A 20,824-nucleotide genomic window follows, 5' to 3' on the forward strand; every position below is an offset into this window, starting at 1 on the left:
ACTAGAACACAACATAGACATAGATGTACTAGATCACCCCCTAGTCACGCCCTGACCTACTACACCATAAAGAAACAATGGCTCTCTATGGTCAGGGAGTGACACAAAGTGACTTATGTCATCCGTGCATACATTTTACGTATGGGTGACAGCAGCAGAAATCGAACCGACGTCACTTGGTGTTGCAGTAAAGATGAGCAAACAGGTAGATATACTAAGAGGGAGCTTGCATTACTAATGGATGTACGTCAACACCTGGACTCTTGTCTCTCCACACCCTTAACACAAATGTACTCGTTAGTTGTTGTTTCACATGATAGGGTCTCAACAGTTAGCCTTGCTGAAATATAGCTTTTCCCTCCCTCTTGAAAGACTTAGTGTCATCTTAGTGGCAAGAGCGCACGTCTTATGTTTTGCTGTGTTTAAGGAGCTACCTGTGAATATTTGTAACTTCTACCTTTACTTCTAAAATTGTTCTCTTGAATTACTTGGGGGATTGATGGGGATTTTTGTCAATTTTTTATTTAAAACACAAAAATATTGACTGTTCTGACAAGGCTAACCTCTTGGATCCAGTTAGGTGAAGCACTAGCGTCTAGAGCATTGGGCCAGTGACCGAAAGGTCGCTGGTTCAAATACCTGAGCCAACAAGGTGAAAAATCAGTCAATGTGTCCTTTAGCAAGGCACTTAACCCTAATTTGTAGCACAATACTACTATGGTTGACCCTGTAAAACAACACATTTCACTGCATCTGTCTGGTGTATGTGATAAAAAAAACTATAGGAACTACACTAAGACAATTAGCTACTGGAATATGTACAGAGTGGGAATGTAAGTATACTGTTCCTGCTGTGTCATTCTTTTTCCTAATCTACTGTAGGTTTTCCATTGATTCACTATACGACAAACAACCATCTATCTATTCACAGTGGTACTCAGAGTGCTCCACCCTTGATGCATACATCCATAGGCCTACAAGATAATAAATAATGCATGAAGTTTCTGTTCCCTTGTGAAAAACAGAACCAAAGCAACCGAGGCGATTCATTGTACTCAGGTTCGGCACATTACATGACTTTTACATTAATGAGGCGGCAGGTAGCCTCGTGGTTAAGAGGTCACTGGTTCGAATCCCCCGAGCAGACTAGGTGAAGAATCTGCCGTTGTGCCCTTGAGCAAGGCACTTAACTCTGATTACTCCTGTAAGTCGCTCTGGATAAGAGTGTCTGCTAAATGACTAAAATGTCAATGTAAATGTATGTGAGGCTTCCGGTTCCTATACAGCTGCTATATCTGATTAGTAAAGTAGACGTTGAGAGATGTGTCAGAGCATTATATATAAATAGATCAATTTCCCTCAATAAATAAAGAGATGCATTAAAACATCCCTAAGAGCAAGCACTCAGAACTCCATGTGGGGGTTGTTTGTCTCTACATTACCTACCTGGGGAAAGAACATTTGCTTGATGTATTATTGAATACTGCTAGCTCGCCATGTGCTGTGAGTTTCACCCGGTCAGATAAGGAAAGAATTCTCTAAAGTCCCTATCGCTAAGGGTACAGTATCAGTACATTATCAGGTACTGTACATTTGGAGCTTGGGTAGGAGGGAGATACTGGGGTAGATAAGTCGTCACCCTACTCAGTAAGCTACTGTACATGAGCTTTGCCTTTACTTTGCTATATTTTCTACCAATTCTTCTGGTGCCAAGGGATTCTCCTGATGGGCTGTGGCATGCCAGACCAGCTGTCCTCTCATCTCTCTTGATTTATGGCAACTACCTGTGACAGAAAAGCAAAGGCACCCTGCAACCCCTTATGAATTTGCAAAAGTGCACTAGAACAGCAATCTAATTGATCCACGAGACTCTGGAAAAGCCAAGCATGAAACCCTGAATCTCAAACAGGTATTCAATCAAGACAGAAGCTTAGCTTGGGATATAAGCGCATAACTAAACGTTTTATTGACAATGATGCATAATTTACCCCAAAAAAGTTTAGAGTTACAGGCACGCATTTAAAATTGGGATTAGGCCCTTGGTAAGTCACAACTACTTATTAAGACACTAAAATGATGATGGACAAAAAGACAGCCTACCTGTACTAGCCATAGGAAATTGTGCCAGCTGCTGCAAATCAAGTTATGTTTACACACATAAAAAGAGAGATATGGCACTCCCCAGAGCTTGTTTGAGGGGCAGATTTACTGCAGCCCAGGTCAATAAACCAAAATCTTACTGGATATAATATTCAGGATTTACCAGTCATTCAAACACAAAACAGTCTAGCTACGTGCTACAGGCTTCTGTGGAGTTAAAATTTAGATGACAGTTTACATCCAGAAGCAACGATATGTCGTCGTACTGTGCCAGGCTTTGTTTAGAGCCTCTGTAATCAGCATCCTCTGGTCTCGGCAGGGCAGCAATAACACCAGTGGAACCTTAGTGCCTCCGCTGAGCAGCTTCTCAATCAGTCCCTGACACAAACATGGAGCCTTTCTCCAAATGGATCCTTCTGTACGTGCGGCTAGCTGGAATGAGCCACTCCCCTCCTCTTCCCTAACCATGTATTGGTGAATGGTGCGTCTTGCCATTGAGTTCCATCATTAAAAAAATTACATGTAAACAACTGAAATTCCAAACATGTTTCCTTCAAATCTGGGTATACAGTATTTCAGAGAGTTTCTGCAGGTGTGAATTACAAATCCATTTTTTTTGACGAATAACAACTCTTGTGTGCCAGGCTGTGTGTCTGAGTGAGAGAGCAAGGAAAGGAGAGATAGTGTTAGTGTGTCTGTGTGCAAAAGTGTTGATTAATTTATTTCTCCTGAAACAATCTATATGCAAATTGGACCTCTCTATCTATATGTTCCAGCCTATAATGAGGCTAGAATTTAAATGACCTGGTTGCATTTGATTCGTTCTGAGAACAAAGTTAAAAATAGAAGGAGAAAGACTTCAGCATAAACAAACTGAAATTATTGAGACTTCAGCATAAACAAACTGAAATTATTGCTATGAAGGAACACAGTACTCTTAGGACTGCCACAGATGGCTCTGAATACTACATTCTGAACCAATACCAATCTGGTTAGAGTAGGGCCTAGCATTTCTGATTAGCTCTCAGATGGATGGTACACTGCTATCCTCATGCTGTAGAGTTTCCCAACTTCAGTCCTCAACAGTACACGTTTGTATTATATCCCTGGACAAGCACACCTGATTCAATTAGTCAACTAATCATCAAGCCCTAAATGAGTTGAATGAGGTAAGTTTGTCCCGGGCTACAACAGAAATGAATGCTGTTTGAGGTACCGGAGGACTGGAGTTGGGAAACACTGCTGTGGAACAATAGTGAAACGCATTGTGTGGAGTATTTGTTGCAGTCTGTCAGGAGGCATTCACAAACTGCTCAGAGCCTTCTCACCTGCAGGAATGACTTCTCTCAGAAAGGCTTGACTGCACAGGTTTGTTGGTTGAGTGGATGCCTCGGCTGCACCTGGGGAGAGCACACCCCCGACCTGTCTCTCGGCTACAAATAAAAGTAAATGTCAAACAAATTGTTAATATGCACAGACAGATACACCGAGACTAACTACACTGATAGGATGACATTTCCTCATTTTAAATTGGGTGCAGGGGGAAAAAATAAATCTTGCAAGCTGTACAGAGCGATTTAATGTTTTCCATTTTTGTTATAGAGTACCTCTGACACATAGAGGTGTGCTTTGAATGCAAATGTGCGCTGGTTATATAACCAGTAACACATCTATTTCTTAATCTTTTAGAGTGTAAGTCAGCTTCACATGCAGACATTAAGTTACCAAACGATACTATGTTTATAATGCTGCCTTCTAACCTTGAAACTTACTGCTGGGTGGATTCTATCTATTTGCTTTTTCCCTTCTCTCCCTCTGCGAATACAAATTCTGTAAGCCGCCAGATCATTTCCATTCGCCAGACAAGCATTGTATCCAATACCTTGAACGGAGTCTAGAATAAAGAAGTCTCAAGCAATAACAATCAATTCAGTTGTGGCGCCAAGCCATAACTCCTGGCCCCTGTGTTATTGCTGCAAAGATACAATACCTCTCCACACACGAAACCACAGGCCATTTCCAATGAGAGATAATAGCACATTGTGCTCCCATTATCAGATATATTAAACAGAACCTGATGCCATATCAGAGCTAAAATGTAATCACTGCTGTGGGATGTGGCACTGCATATCTCTAGATTGGAGAGTCCTTGGCCCGAGCTATGTTTCCCCATTAGGTTGATAGTGTTCTTCGGGGAACAAGACTTACTTAAAGCTGATTTTAGTGCAGTAAAAACACTATCAAACACAGTGAAATGCTTAATTTGCAAGTTCTACCCAAAAGTGCAGTAATCAATATCAAAATACTATAACTAATTATTTTTTTAAATATATATATATATATATATATATATATATATAAACTCAGCAAAAAAATAAACATCCTCTCACTGTCAACTGCGTTTATTTTCAGCAAACTTAATTAACTATGAGTAAATTAATTATGAGCAAATATTTGTATGAACATAACAAGATGAGACAGATGAGGCATGAACTGAACAAGTTCCACAGACATGTGACTAACAGAAATGGAATAATGTGTCCCTGAACAAAGGGGGGTCAAAATCAAAAGTAACAGTCAGTATCTGGTGTGGCCACCAGCTGCATTAAGTACTGCAGTGCATCTCCTCCTCATGGACTGCACCAGATTTGCCAGTTCTTGCTGTGAGATGTTACCCCACTGTTCCACTAAGTCACCTGCAAGTTCCCGGACATTCCTGGGGGGAATGGCCCTAGCCCTCACCCTCCAATCCAACAGGTCCCAGAGGTGCTCAATGGGATTGAAATCCGGGCTCTTCGCTGGCCATGGCAGAACACGGACATTCCTGTCTTGTAGGAAATCACACACAGAACGAACAGTATGACTGCTGGCATTGTCATGCTGGAGGGTCATGTCAGGATGAGCCTGCAGGAAGGGTACCATATGAGGGAGGAGGATGTCTTCCCTGTAACACACAGTGTTGAGATTGCCTGCAATGACAACAAGCTCAGTCCGATGATGCTGTGACACACCGCCCCAGACCATGACTGACCCTCCACCTCCAAATCGATCCCGCTCCAGAGTACAGGCCTCGTTGTAACGCTCTTTCTTTTGACTATAAGCGTAAATCCGACCATCACCCCTGGTGTGACAAAACCGCTACTTGTCAGTGAAGCGCACTTTTTGCCAGTCCTGTCTAGTCCAGCAACAGTGGGTTTGTGCCCATAGGCGACGCTGTTGCCGGTGATGTCTGGTGAGGACCTGCCTTACAACAGGTCTACAAGCCCTCAGTCCAGCCTCTCTCAGCCTATTGCGAACAGTCTGAGCACTGATGGAGGGATTGTGCTTTCCGGGTGTAACTCGGGCAGTTGCTGTTGCCTGTACCTGTTCAGCAGGTGTGTTGTTCGGATGTACCGATCCTGTGCAGGTGTTTTTACACATGGTCTGCCACTGTGAGGACGATCAGCTGTCCGTCCTGTCTCTCTGTAGCGCTATCTTAGGCGTCTCACAGTACGGACATTGCAATTTATTGCCCTGGCCACATCTGCAGTCCTCATGCCTCCTTGCAGCATGCCTAAGGCATGGTCATGCAGATGAGCAGGGACCCTGGGCATCTTTATTTTGGTGTTTTTCAGAGTCAGTAGAAAATCCTCTTTTAGTGTCCTAAGCTGTTAGTGTCTTAACGACCGTTCCACAGTTGCATGTTCATTAATTGTTTATGGTTCATTGAACAAGCATGGGAAACAGTGTTTAAATTCTTTACAATGAAGATCTGTGAAGTTATTTGGATTTTTATGAACTATCTTTGAAAGACAGGGTCCTGAAAATAAACGCAGTTGACAGTGAGAGGACGTTTCTTTTTTTACTGAGTTTATATACAGGTGAAGTCGGAAGTTTCCATACACTTAGGTTGGAGTCCACTCCACAAAATGCTTGTTAACAAACTATAGTTTTGGCAAGTCGGTTAGGACATCTACTTTGTGCATGACACAAGTAATTTTTCCAACAATTGTTTACAGACAGATTATTTCACGTATATTTCACTGTATCACAATTCCAGTGGGTCAGAAGTTTACATACACTTAAGTTGACTGTGCCTTTAAACAGCTTGGAAAATTCCAGAAAATGATACAATGGCTTTAGAAGCTTCTGATAGGCTGATTGAGATCATTTGAGTCAATTGGAGGTGTACCTGCGGATGCATTTCAAGGCCTACCTTCAAACTCAGTGCCCCTTTGCTTGACATCATGGGAAAATCAAAAGAAATCAGCCAAGACCTCAGAAAAAAAATAGTAGACCTCCACAAGTCTGGTTCATCCTTGGGAGAAATTTCCAAACGCCTGAAGGTACCACGTTCATCTGTACAAACAATAGTACGCAAGTATAAACACCATGGGACCGCGCAGCCGTCATACCGCTCAGGAAGGAGAGGCGTTCTGTCTCCTAGAGATGAATGTACTTTGGTGTGAAAAGTGCAAATCAATCCCAGAACAACAGCAAAGGACCTTGTGAAGATGCTGGAGGAACAAAAGTATCTATATCCACAGTAAAACGAGTCCTATATCGACATAACCTGAAAGGCTGCTCAGCCAGGAAGAAGCCACTGCTCCAAAATGGCCAGGAAAAAGCCAGACTACAGTTTGCAACTGCACATGGGGACAAAGATCGTACTTTTTGGAGAAATGTCTTCTGGTCTGACGAAACAAAAATAGAACTGTTTGGCCATATTGACCATCGTTATGTTTGGAGGAAAAAGGGGGAGGCTTGCAAGCCAAAGAACATCATTCGAACCATGAAGCACGGGGGTGGCAGCATCATGTTGTGGGGGTGCTTTTCTGCAGGAGGGACTGGTGCACTTCAAAAATAGATGGTATCATGAGGCAAGAAAATTATGTGGATATATTGAAGAAACATCTCAAGACATCTGTCAGGAAGTTAAAGCTTGGTCGCAAATGGGTCTTCCAAATGGACAATGACCCCAAGCATACTTCCAAAGTTGTGGCAAAATGGCTTAAGGGCAACAAAGTCAAGGTATTGGAGTGGCCATCACAAAGCCCTGACCTCAATCCCATAGAAAATTTGTGGGCAGAACTAAAAAAGCATGTGCGAGCAAGGAGGCCTACAAACCTGACTCAGTTACACCAGCTCTGTCAGGAGGAATGGGACAAAATTCACCAAACTTGTTGTGGGAAGCTTGTGGAAGGCTACCTGAAACGTTTGACCCAAGTTAAACAATTTAAAGGCAATGCTACCAAGTACTAATTGAGTGTATGTAAACATCTGACCCACTGAGAATGTGATGAAAAAAACAAAAGCTGAAATAAATAATTATCTTTACTATTATTCTGACATTTCACATTCTTAAAATAAAGTGGTGATCCTAACTGACCTAAAACAGGGAATATTTACTAGGATTAAATGTCAAGAATTGTGAAAAACTGAGTTTAAATGTATTTGGCTAAGGTGTATGTAAACTTCTGACTTCAACTGTATATACAGTACCTGTCAAAAGTTTGGACACACCTACTCAGTCAGGCCTTGTAAGTTAAAATGTACCCATTGATTCTTGAAGAATATAACTTATAAAATCCTTAGTTCAACTGTCATACGCCATCAGAAGCCCAAAATATGTTTGTTTTACTCCAATGTTTGTAAACAAAGTACATGTAAACAAACTCTATATAGCCCCAAAACATGGTTAAAACTATTATTTTGGTGTCTTTGCATACAATTTAATGTCAATTTTGGTCGAGAAGGAATTCCAGGAAAACTGTATAACTCAGTTTTGGATGTAGTGGGGCACGAACCTGTGGAAAGGGAATAGAAATGGCATTCATATCCTCCTGAGTCATTGGCTTTATTGCAACTCTGACCTAAAGGTAAGGAAAAATAAATTGGTTCACATCAGCTTTGATGTTAGACAAACATCTGCCCTTGTTTGGATTATAGCATTGTCACGTAACCACTGAGAGCGAGGGAGACATTTCTCCCTGATGGCTGTAGATGTATGATCACCCATCTATGGCTGATGTGTTCCACAAGTAAACTAATCCTAATCCTTAGTAGACCATTTGACGGATGAGCATCCCAAATTCGGATGTTCCCCGTCCCCGTAAACTTTAGCTGTAGTAACAGCAAGAAAGCTCTATACATATATCAGTGCTTGTCAAATGTATTCTGGATGACGGTAGCAACCCACTGGGCACAGACGTCAGTTCAAAATCTAGTTTTGGTTAAATTGTCAACTAATGTGAATTCAACGTGAAATCCCCCCCAAAAATCATCATGTCATTGGATTTAGGTTAAAAGTTGGGTGAAAAAATTACGAAATGCCCTTAAGTTGATGACGTTTTTGCAAATCCAATGAGTTGTCGACGTTCATTCAACATCATCACATTGATTGTCTGGGTTGAAATAACGTGGAAACAATGTTGATTCAACCAGTTTTTGTCCCAGTGGGAAGTCTCATTTTGTAAGGCCAAGAGAATGTTCTATGTACATGGTGACATTTTGTCTCGGTATCGATGATTTATGACAACAGTTATTATGTGCCGCCCAGCATGGAAGAGTATGAATTCAATTCATTCAAATTCCAAGAGGAAGGATGATACCTTTTATTTAAGGTCTAGTACTTTTACACTGTGGAGATTTATTCCAATTTTAATTTGTCACCAATGTCATCTGGCTGTTTGCACAATAAGGTAAATAAGTTATTCTTCAATATCAGTATGCGGTGTAATGCAATAAATGCAAGCCAAACTCTTTCAGATGTCTGAGGAATATGAGGAAGAGCTGTGCTGAAGCAGTAAAGGTATTTTCATTATTGACATCCTCCAACACAGAAAATCCTCGGCTGCCTCTATACTCTAGTTGTTTTTGTGTTATTTCCAGTAGGTAAAGTAGAGAAAAAATATCCACCATTTACTGATGAAAGACCTTGTAAATCTCGGCGGTGAAGTGTTGATTAAAAGAGACGGGGAAGGCTAAGCATGGGAGAACACATGGCAGACCCACTGATTACTGGCTTCATGAGGCCAGGCCGTCTCCCATCGATTTAGGAAAGTTTACTCCCATAGTCTCCCATGAGGTGTTACAGCAATTACACCGTGGATGCACTAACCTTCAAGCCAGCATTTTTCAGTCTTGATTTCTTGTAAATTTACAATTTACACAAAAAGGTTTGGTTTTCAACTGTAAACTGTTAGCTACAATTGTTTGAAAGGCTTGGTTTATGAAAAAATGGATGCGACAAGGTGGGTCCCTTTAACCTTTTGTCTTGTTTATCAAAAGGATGTGGCAAAGCGAGCAATGAACAGGAGGACCTCCACGGCACTGAACCTCAACTAGAGAACATTTTTGGTAAAGATACGGGTTCTATCGGTTGTTTGTAGGAAGGCTGTCTGTCTGTTTGAGCTCTGTGTCCATCTACACACTCCTTGGATTCTCTCAGCCACACGTTTGTTCTCTCCTCCCACTGAAGTCTGGATAAGATATTACTCTTTCCCTTTGAATGTGCCAATCACATTCTTGTGGGCCTGGTGTCCTACAGACTCACTCCATCCATTGAAGATTAGGCCTTCATTAAAAAAGAATCTAAGGGATTTGCTATGAGAGGCCAACTGACTACTAAACTCATCTTGCCTTGCCATCTGAGGTTCCGGAAGGCAGAGAGAGACATCTGATTTTCAGAGTATTTTCAATGGTGCTTATTATTCATCTCTTCGACTTGAAAAAACTACTCTGACATTGAGTGTTTTCAACCTTCCATTAGAATAGGGCTGCACTGCACTCCACTTGTATTTACAATAATCATTGTGAATTGTACAATTGTACTTTTCATAGTATATATATATATATATATTTTTAACAATTATACTTTTGTGGGGGGGTTGATCTGATTAGGATCCCCATTAGCCGACAGCAACAGCTAGTCTTACTTAAGGTCCGACACATAATGAAAAGATATTACAGACAAAATACTTTACAAATGACAAACATTTAAAAACATTAACATGTAGTGTGTGTGTGTGTGTGTGTGTGTGTGTGTGTGTGTGTGTGTGTGTGTGTGTGTGTGTGTGTGTGTGTGTGTGTGTGTGATCTGATTAGGATCCCCATTAGCCGACAGCAACAGCTAGTCTTACCAAGGTCCGACACATAATGAAAAAGATATTACAGACAAAATACTTTACAAATGACAAACATTTAAAAACATTAACATGTAGTGTGTGTGTGTGTGTGTGTGTGTGTGTGTGTGTGTGTGCACGCGCGTGCGCGTGTGTGTGCATCTATCAGTTACACATACTGTACATGTCAGTACATACACACAAGTAGGTCACACGTGGGGGAGGCGTTGTGCCGTGAGGTGTTGCTTAATTAGATGGAAGGGAGTTCCATGCAATCATGGCTCTGTATAATACTGTACATTTCCTTTAATTTGTTCTTGACCTGGGGACTGTGAAAAGACCCTTGGTGGCATGTCTGGTGGGGTAAGTGTGTGTGCCAGTGCTGTGTGTAAGTTGACTATGCAAACCATTTGGAATTTCCAACACATTAAGGTTTATTGTAAAAACTAGAAGCAATGCAGTCAGTTTTTCCTCAACTCTTAGCCAAGAGAAACTGGGAGCATATTATCAATATTATTCCTCTGATTACAATGAAGAGCAAATTGTGTCACTCTGTTCTGGGCCAGCTGCAGCTTAACTAGGTCCTTTTTTGCAGCACTTTAACCATATGACTGGACAGTAATCAAGATAAGATAAAAATCCACGATGAATCCACATTTTCACTGTTAGTCATGAAGGTTGCATTTTCTCTGCATGTTGAACAACTACACACTGTACTGCAACACATTTCGATACAGTTTCAAAATAGAACACAAATAGACAACTTGATACATAAACAATCTAATAGCCTGTGAATCAAGGGAAGCAAGGCATGGCTTGATATTATTCTGTGAGAGCGACACTGAGTACATATCCAAGTCATGTCTGTAGGAAGCAAAAACTGGTGAGTAACCTTGCCACCAGCATTCTATGCCAAGGCTTCATTTAGTAGATGGGAATCATTTGTGCTGCATATCAATTGCCCTGATCCACTGTAAAGGCTATGGAGGTTTACCTTGCTGTCAGCTGAAAAAAAGAATGGTTCCTCCTGCTCAATAAAGCCTACGCTTGCCCACACACTCTGAATATTTCAGCTGCGGGTGTCACATAAATCAATGCAACCCTTAAGTGAATCAATAGCGTTTGATTAGAAATGAAAATCAAGTGTTTTGGGGTTCACACACTGCACTCACTCAAATCCGGCATCCTGGTAAGGGGCACGACTGGATACAACCGTCCAGACAGTTCACTTCAATTCCACAGATCAAAGACAGTTTAATTTGAAATCACTGCATAATCATTTAAATCTCTTATTGGGGGAGTGAAAATTCTGAAAATATTGTTTAGTCGGTTTACGAGGGTGGAGACTTTGCAAACCGGAACTGTCCATTTCTAACACGCATAGATCCAGAACTTAATCACGCAGCTGACCAAATAGTTTAACCAAGATTAGACTGCTCTAAGGAGAGACTTCTATTCACAAGTTAGTTTTGGTAGCTAAGTCACTACCAAGAAATGCTTATGTTAGAATTTCCAGACTAAAAACTAGATTTTTTACTTTATTTTACTCTGAGGTTGTCTATCACTCTAGTTACATATCACACTAGTACATCAGTGTAACTGTTCTGTAATAAAATGTTCAATATATTTTCTTAAACATCCTGTAAAGATTGTCGTCGGGAGAAGGAGAAGAGGACCAAGGTGCAGTGTGGTAAGTATTCATAATACTTTTAATAAATACGAATACTTGAACCAAAAAACAACAACACGACAAATGAACAGTTCTGCAAGGTGCAATACACACAAAACAGAAAACAACTACCCACAACCCATAGTGGGAAAACGAGTAAGTATGGTTCTCAATCAGAGACAACGACAGACAGCTGTCCCTGGTTGAGAACCATACCCGGCCAAAAACAAAGAAGTACAAAAACATAGAAAAAAGATCATAGAACGCCCACCCTAGTCACACCCTGGCCTAACCAAAATAGAGAATTAAAAGTCTCTCTATGGCCAGGGCGTGACACATCCTCTGCTTATTGTTTAACCATTGGTATGTTCTAGGGGCCATTTTGAGACCTTAAATAATGCACTATGCAGAAATTGCTCTGCCATTTCCTGGTTGCTAAAATTCGAATAGTTCACCCAATTTCAGTTTATGTGAAAAAAGAAGCAAGTGTAGTGTAGAGAATCATTGTACCATTCAAACCGATGTGAAATATAATTTCCGTAAACAACACTATTGCATTTTCAGGTGTTTAAGTGTTTAAAGGTGGTGTACAAAACCCAAAGTAAAACCTAGAACAGATCTACCACTTCTTAGACCTCCTTTCAATCAGAATGACATGTCTATAATACACAGTGCCTTGCCAAAGTATTCATATTTTGTATTTCCTATTTTGTTGCATTACAACATATAATTTATATGGATTGTTATTTGGATGTCATGTAATGGACATATACAAAATAGCCAAAATTGGTGAAGTTAAATGAAAAAACGTAAAAATGTAATAAAACATAAAAATGGAAAAGTGGTGCGTGCATATGTATTCACCCCCTTTGCTATGAAGCATCTAAATAAGATCTGGTGCAACCAATTACCTTCAGAAGTCACATAATTTGTTAAATGAAGTCCACCTGTGTGCAATCTAAGTGTCACATGATCTGTCACATGATCTCAGTATATATATATATATACACCTGTTCTGAAAGGCCCCAGAGTCTGCAACACCACCAAGCAAGCGGCACCATGAAGACCAAGAAGCTCTCCAAACGGGTCAGGGACAAAGTTTTGGAGTACAGATCAGGGTTGGTTTATAAAAAAATATCTGAAACTTTGAACATCCCATGGAGCACCATTAAATCCATTATTAATAAATGGAAAGAATATGGCACCACAACAAACCTACCAAGACTCACAGACCAGGCAAGGAGGGCATTAATCAGAGAGGCAATGAAGAGACCAAAGATAACCCCGAAGGTGCTGCAAAGCTCCACAGCTGAGATTGGAGTATCTGTCCATAGGACCACTTTAAGCCATACACTCCACAGAGCTGGGTTTTACGGAAGAGTGACCAGAAAAAAGCCATTGCTTAATGAAAAAAATAAGCAAACACGTTTGGTGTTTGCCAAAAGGCATGTGGGAGACTCCCCACACATATGAAAGAAGGTACTCTGGTCAGATGAGACTAAACTTGAACTTTTTGGCCATCAAAGAAAATGCTATGTCTGGCTCAAACCCAACACCTCACATTACCCCGAGAACACCATCCCCACAGTGAAGCATGGTGGTGGCAGCATCATGCTGTGGGGATGTTTTCATCGGCAGGGACTGGGAAACTGGTCATAATTGAAGGAATGATGGATGGCGCTAAATACAGGGAAATTCTTGAGGGAAACCTGTTGCTGTTCCCCAGAGATTTGAGACTGGGACGGAGGTTCACCTTCCAGCAGGACAATGACCCTAAGAATACTGCTAAAGCAACAATCGAGTGGTTTAAGGGGAAACATTTAAATGTCTTGGAATGGCCTAGTCAACGCCCAGACCTCAATACAATTGAGAATCTGTAGTATGACTTAAGGATTGCTGTACACCAGCGGAACCCATCCAACTTGAAGGAGCTGGAGCAGTTTTGCCTTGAAGAATGGGCAAAAATCCCAGTGGCTAGATATGCCAAGCTTATGGAGACATACCCCAAGAGACTTGAAGCTGTAATTGCTGCAAAAGGTGGCTCTACAAAGTATTGACTTTGGGGGTGGTGAATAGTTATGCAAGCTCAAGTTTTAAAAAATGTTGTCTTATTTCTTGTTTGTTTCACAATAAAAAATCATTTGCATCTTCAAAGTGGTAGGCATGTTGTGTAAATCAAATAATACAAACTCCCCCCAAAATCTATTTTAATTCCAGGTTGTAAGGCAACAAAATAGGAAAAATGCTAAGGGGGTGAATACTCGCAAGCCATTGTATTTCTATGTGCATTTGGTCAGGTCGCCCAAAAAGTTACATATTGCAACTTTAAGGAGCATCAGATACTGTTGAAAGTTCTACCAATGGCATGCCCATGTTTTTGTGAGAAATTACACTGGTCACTCAAAACCTGTGCTGGGATTAGTTACATATTACTCGTTACACTTTACAATATTACTTTGCGTTACTTTCATGAACATTTTTTTAAAACACAGTTTGTTTGACTATCGGAGGAAGCAAGGAGAGCCTTGCACACTCTACCAAAGATAGGCTACTTCATCAGTAGTTTCTCCTTTCATCTGTGGCACTGCTTTCCTGTGCTAGTCTGCAAGTGCTGCACTATCATATGGGCTGCTCAATTAGCCATATATACTGTAAGCCAAACATTGGTTTGGTTATAGACCGTACCTACACTGACCAATAGAGATGTGTAGAGGGCCCACTTTCCACTAGACTGGAAAGCCCACTATAGGCTTTGCTATCACAGAAGTGATCAATGGCAAAGATCAGAGGTGTGCCTTCTATATATTTTTATGGAGGCAGCTTTCAAGACATTTCTCCAAACAGCAGTTCTTCGCTCGCTCAATAACTAAATGAAGAAACAGGTCGAGACCGGATCATGGAAACACAGGCCCAGTAGAGATATGATTCTGAAAGTAGCGCACATGTTAGTTGACAAAGTATCTCAAATAATATTACCCTATTTGAAAAATTAAAGTGTTATTTTGCTCCGCTGCTCATAAAGTAATCTGTTTCCATAACATGCAAAAAAATACTTACCCAATGATTAGTAACTGCTTTATAAGGACCTATATTAAACATTTGATGAATGATCTTATGAGTCATTATTAAATACTTTGAAAGTTGATAATAAATGTGTGAATATCTAGGTTGCTAACCTTTACAAATGTGGTAGTAATGATTAATAAATTATGAATAAACTATGTACTAATCCATTATAAATGCTTTATTACATGGAGATATTATAAAGTTGTACCATTGTATCTTAAGATTTGTAAGATTTCCAAAAATATTTATTAGATTCTATTATTATCAGACTTTCCCATTATCAGACTTTCCCATATATTATATTGTTGTATGCACTGATGGAATGGCCATAATCATTGAAGGCAGGCAGGGTTGACATGACAACCTTTTCTTGTGTGAGTGCAGAGAGTTCAGTGGGGCTGGCCCAGGGGGAGCGTCCTAGGGCAGCCGTGCTGCTCAGGTTGATCTGGCACAACAATAAATCACACTGACAGCTAGGATAGCTATATGATAGGCTGCCAATGGGGTCTGTGAGGAAGCTGCTGATCCAACACATCCCTGGGCTAACCTAGCCACCGATGGGGGACATCCCAACACAGGAGCCACGGCCCCGGAAGCATGAACCTCTTCAGGAGCCTTCTCAGAATGGGATTCAGCACACAGGATAGCAAGAAAGGCATAGAAGGATAGATATATCAATATATTGCTATGCGTTTACATAAGAGCGTTCTGATATATATGTGTGTGTGTGTGTGTGTGTGTGTGTGTGTGTGTGTGTGTGTGTGTGTGTGTGTGTGTGTGTGTGTGTGTGTGTGTGTGTGGCAGTAATATCATTGCTTTAATTGGCTATAAGTACAAATAGAGAGTGAATCAATCAAATATAAGAATTCCATGTATATTGACAAACCTCTATCAACCTTAATACTACAGAAGTCTTTTTCCTATGCCAAACCAAGCCACCAAGGAATATTGATCAAGTTCCCTCTGTCTTCAGTTACCTTGAGAGCGGTTGATTGGCCCAGAGAGTGAACAACCTACGATTTGGGTTTGTTTACTTAGAAACAGCCACCTACGGCTAGCATTAGCATTGCTGAATGAAAAAGAAGAGACAAAGGACCTTTTAAACTCATAAACAATTCACACACCGGCTTTTGTAAAGGGGTTGTTTTTCATCCTTTGCATTCATGGCCCTTTATCCATGTGACAGTTTTGAAGCTGGGCATAAAGGTTCGGCGGAAATAAATAAATACTTTCAGCTTTACAAACACTGCAAGATGTTTTTTTCTTTGCCACCACTGCCGTCCAGATGCTATTAACATGAATCTGTATTGTAAAGTGGAGCTCCAAGGCCACTGTGCTGTGGCAGTGAAACAAGGAAATCCTTCACTACTGGTAAGGTATTGCTCTGAGAAGAAGGAACTAGAAAATGTCACAAAAGACTAGCCTTGGGAAGCAATTAAAACTAAGTGGGTTATGTTTTATATCTCTTTTATGTGGAGCCTAATAATTATCTTTAGCAAATTATGACTTTCCACCTAACTCTGAATCAAATTACAGGAACACTTTCCATTAACACATAACTTTAATTTACAAGAACAAAAAAAATATATCTGTCACCCCTGCTCCCACTCTCTCACCCTGGCACTCGGCGGCGCCTGGCTGCCCAACACTGCGCACTCCTGCCACCATCATTACGCACACCTGCTTCCCTCGTCACGCGCATCAGCAAATTATTTGACTCACCTGGACTCAATCACCTGTTTTATTACCTCCCCTATATTTGTCAGTTCCCCAGCTCTGTTCCCACGCTGCTGCATGAATTGTCATATGTCATTATGTTACCCGGTGCTGACGCTGTTCCTGTCCTGTTCTACATATGTTCCAAACTAAATGTTGACTCCCCGTACCTGCATCTCGTCTCCAGCGTTGGTCCTTACAATATCCTCATCATGTTTACTAAGTACCTGGCTGTCATTTGAATAAAAATGTAAATACATTTCTAACTTGTTTAGTGCATTACAGCAAATGTGCATGTCCTAACAGAGACGCAATCAAATTTAATTCTAATTTTACAACACTTATCATAGAAAGATTCCTCATTTGCAGCTCAGCATAAGAGTACTTCTTCAGAAGACTGATGTTTTCTAAATGAGATGCAGAGAAACTTCCAAAAAGATGGACAAAGAAACATGGGGATTTGCGGCGGCGGAATGCAACACACTGGTAGGGGAGGTCTCTATACCTTGCCTACAAAGACTTGGAAATGACTCCAAGTTTGTTGAGGAGATGTGACCTTGGGTTCTATGTCCTCCATTATAAAGCTGTGTATGTAAGATGGCATGCAATTATCTGGAAGCATTCCATATTCAGATATGCATGGCAGCTGAACCATGAAGCTGACCCATGGCTGTTATATTTTCCATGGTTGCTGTTGCTCCATCTCCTTTCCTGATGCTTGTGATATCCCTTGGTGTATTTGTTTTGTTACTTATGAATACATTGCAAATGCTTATTCCAGCAGCGGTAGAATTCTTTCAATATTACTAAGCTGAGTAAAAGCTGTCTGACTTGATCAAATATACTGCCTACAGTCTTTTGTTTTCTCCTCCTCTCTGGGCTTCTCATGAAAGTGAGGTAGAGTAGGGCGACTGAGAAACCAACACAAAAGAGGGTTTATCTTTCATCTGGCGCCTACATATTTTATATACAATGTATGTACATATGTAATGTATGTTTATTGTCATTATTATTTCACATTCTGTAGGCTAATGCTGAGGAAATTACTTGAAATGACCATTCGCAATTTCTTTATTGATTGGATTTTCTCAAATTGTTTTGTTGATGTCTTCACAGAGCATTTCATAAGCTGGGTGATTCTCACGAACATGGTATTACTCTTGGTAAATGGTAAAATTTTGAAAATATATATATTTTTTTGTAATGTATAATATACCATCTCAAATCGTTGTCTATGTTAAATTAAACATCTCAAATATTTATATTTAATGATTTAAAAAACAAACATTTTCCAAGATCAAGTACAAAAACATGTCATTACTATAACACTTGTAAAGTTAGAAAAAACATTGGTTAAAATGTGGCTAAATTGTTTAATTGCCTAAAATACACGACTTATTACAAGATATTTCATTAAAAATAACATTTATTAGAATTAGTATATTTTAATTTTAATCAGCTCTCATTATCATAATATTACACAGTTAAGGTAATTATAATCTAAAATGGTTAAATGGGGTGTACGAGGACAATTATCAAATTTAAACATAATATGTACCATTTTAAACAAACATTTCATTGGTTTTAATTAAGTACAGCATGTTAGTTATTTTTATAAATTAAATGCATGTAAAGTCCTACAAAATTGACCACGACGCATTACGGTAATGAGATTTTGAGAAAACATTTTATATAAAAAACACAAAAATAAGATTCAAGCCCAAAACAAGTTAAAGAAGCGGAAGCCAAGCACAGTGAGTTTTCCCTTAAGGAAAAAAACATGGATTTCACATGTGATCACGTGATTTTATGTGAAGTTAATGTGAAAACATGATCTCATGTCAAATAAATGCAACATTTTAACCGGGCCCAGCTCCATGAGGGAGCAAAGGGGGCTTAGCCACCTCAGTTGAAACTTCTGCTCCCTCAGTTTTAGGGTGTGGTCAAGTTTACCATAGAAGATGCTTCACTCAACTCTGCCTCACTCCTCAACACTACAGAGTTTAGTTAGCTTCGTAGCTAGCTGTAAAAAGTGTTAGTGTTATTAGCTTTGTCCTATTTAGCTAGCTCAAACCAGATAATCTGCCACTGCCATGGTCAATATCAGAAATTGGCTTCGCCAAAGTACCCAAACAAATCCAAAAGGAGAAGGAGAGTGATGAGCAGCAGCAGCAGTATCAAACCAACGAGGCCGCCACCAAGCCCACCGGCGATGATGCTGCCGAGCTCTAGCTAGCTCTGCATGCAGAGCCTACCCACCCTACCTTCCACAAGCGCCGACAGGATAATGGCTCCACAGCCCCCTCCACTTCCGGCTGTTCCAGCCAAAGTTATCCTAATATCCTACCCTAGCTGCAGGTTTTCTGTCCAAAAACTTTAATTTAATAGCAACTGGTTCATAGGAAGAGAGTGGCTGGAATACTCGGTTACTGTAGATGCGGCAATTTGTCCAGTGCTAACGCAGACAAGGCCTTCGCCCAACCTGCGTATTCAAACTGGAAGAATGCTATTGATAGTACCAAAGGATACGCTAGGTCAAAGCGAAATTGAAATGCATTGCACTGTGTAAAGAAAAACAAGTTCGAAGTGCTGTGGGACCATCGGTGTCAACACTTGATGATGGGCAGTTGGCAAGAAAACACATGTATTTGTCGGCGATTGTGGACATCATTGAGTTCCTTGTTTCAAACCGGTTACCACTCTGGGGGATATTGGACATGATATATAGTCAAGAGGGGAGGGGGGCAGTAGACTTTTTCTGTCTATGATGGAATATACTCCCCGAAAAGATAAGAGTGGGGCATCCACAGCTACAAGTTACAACTAATTTTACACTTTGACAAACGATTTCAGTCACTACAGAAGAAGCATGCTACACCTGAGGAAAGCTCGACTAATCGCAGTTGAGGGGGATCTTACAAGAAGAATCTTACAAGAAGAATGGAATGATCAATTCCTCAGGAAGACCCACAGGCCATCAAGGAAGAAGTTCCACAGAGCATCTGAGGAGATAAGTATCAATCTAGCAGGTTGGTATTCCGAAAGTATTCAGACCCCTTGATTTTTTCCACATTTTGTTATGTTACAGCCTTATTCTAAAATGGATTACATAGTTTTTTCCTTTCATCAATCTACACAAAATACCCCGTGAAAATTCACCCCAGTCTGATATCCTGAGCGCTCTGGAGCAGGTTTTCATCAAGGATCTCTCTGTACTTTGCTCCGTTCACCTTTCCCTCGATCCTGACCAGTCTCCCAGTCCCTGCCGCTGAAAAACATCCCCACAGCATGGTGATGGCAGCATCATGGGATGATGCCAGGTTTCCTCCAGATGTGACCCTTGGCTTTCAGGCTTGTTTCTCATGGTCTGAGAGTCCTTTAGGTGCCTCTAAGCGGGCTGTCATGTGCCTTTTACTGAGGAGTGGCTTCCATCTGGCCACTCTACCATAAAAGCCCAATTGGTGGAGTGCTGCAGAGATGGTTATCCTTCTGGAAGGTTCTCCCATCTCCACAGAGGAACTCTAGAGCTCTGTTAGAGTGACCATCGGGTTCTTGGTCACCTCCCTGACCAAGGCCCTTCTCCCCCGATTGCTCAGCTTTGCTAGGCAGCCAACTCTAGGCAGAGTCTTTGTGGTTCCAAACATCATTTAACAATGATGGAGGACAGTGTGTTCTTGGGGACCTTCAATGCTGCAGACATTATTTGGTACCCTTCCCCAAATCTGTGCCTTGAAACAATCCTGTCTCTGAGCTCTATAGACAATTCCTTCGACCTCATGGCTTGGTTTTTGCTCTGACATGCACTGTCAACTGTGGGACCTTAAATAGACAGTTGTGTGCCTTTACAAATCATGTCCAATCAATTGAATTTATCGCAGGTGGACTCCAATCAAGTTGTAGAAACATCTCAAGGATGATCAATGGAAACAGGATGCACCTGAGCTCAGTTTCGAGTCTCATAGCAAAGGGTCTGAAAACTTGTGTAAATAAGGTATTTCTGTTTTGTTTTTTTAATACATTTGCAACAATTTCTACAAACCTGTTTTCGCTTTGACATTATAGGGTATTGTGTGTATATTGATTAGAAAAAAATAAGAATATGGCTGAACTTAATGAAATATGGGAAAAGTTTGCTTTTTGAATACAGACTTGCTTTAGTGTGTAGGGCGCT

The sequence above is a fragment of the Oncorhynchus clarkii genome, chromosome 15 (assembly GCF_045791955.1).
Source record: "Oncorhynchus clarkii lewisi isolate Uvic-CL-2024 chromosome 15, UVic_Ocla_1.0, whole genome shotgun sequence".
Taxonomy (NCBI): Eukaryota; Metazoa; Chordata; class Actinopteri; order Salmoniformes; family Salmonidae; genus Oncorhynchus; species Oncorhynchus clarkii.